The following is a 735-nucleotide window of genomic DNA, read 5'->3' as shown; positions in this document are numbered from 1 at the left end:
AAATATCAATAACCTCAGATATGCAGATGACACCACCCTTATGGCAGAAAGTGAAGAGGAACTAAAAAGCCTCTTGAAAGTGAAAAAGGAGAGTGAAAAAGTTGGCTTAAAGCTCAACATTCAGAAAACTAAGATCATGGCATCTGGTCCCATCACTTCATGGGAAATAGATGGGGAAACAGCAGAAACAGTGTCAGACTTTATTTTGGGGGCTCCAAAATCACTGCAGATGGTGACTGCAGCCATGAAATTAAAAGATGCTTACTCCTTGGAAGGAAAGTTATGACCAACTTAGATAGCATATTCAAAAGCAGAGACATTACTTTGCAAACAAAGGTCCGTCTAGTCAAGGCTATGGTTTTTCCAGTGGTCATGTATGGATGTGAGAGTTGGACTGTGAAGAACGCTAAGCGCTGAAGAATTGATGCTTTTGAACTGTGGTGTTGGAAAAGACTCTTGAGAAGTCCCTTGGACTGCAAGGAGATCCAACCAGTCCATTCTGAAGGAGATCGATCCTGGGTGTTCATCGCAAGGACTGATGCTGAAGCTGAAACTCCAATACTTTGGCCACCTCATTGAAGAGTTGACTCATTGGAAAAGACCCTGATGCTGGGAGGGATTGGGCACAGGAGGAGAAGGGGACAACAGAGGATGAGATGGCTGGGTGGCATCACCGACTCGATGGACATGAGTTTGAGTGAACTCCGGGAGTTGGTGATGGACAGGGAGGCCTGG

At 45.3% G+C, this 735-nt stretch overlaps 1 long non-coding RNA gene across 4 annotated transcripts in view; it reads left to right on the top strand.

Annotated features, from left to right (window-relative positions):
• Positions 1 to 213: 213 nt before the first annotated feature.
• Positions 214 to 735, top strand: part of LOC133226878 (uncharacterized) — a 7882-nt gene continuing 7360 nt past the window's right edge. For all 4 annotated transcript variants that reach the window (XR_009729651.1, XR_009729653.1, XR_009729650.1 and 1 more), the window contains exon 1: positions 214 to 735. This exon is cut by the window's right edge and continues 1538 nt beyond it. This is a non-coding gene — a long non-coding RNA (uncharacterized LOC133226878).

The sequence above is a fragment of the Bos javanicus genome, chromosome 15 (assembly GCF_032452875.1).
Source record: "Bos javanicus breed banteng chromosome 15, ARS-OSU_banteng_1.0, whole genome shotgun sequence".
NCBI lineage: Eukaryota > Metazoa > Chordata > Mammalia > Artiodactyla > Bovidae > Bos > Bos javanicus.
Note: the sequence above shows the minus strand (reverse complement) of the source record. Positions and strands in the feature narration are given on the sequence as shown.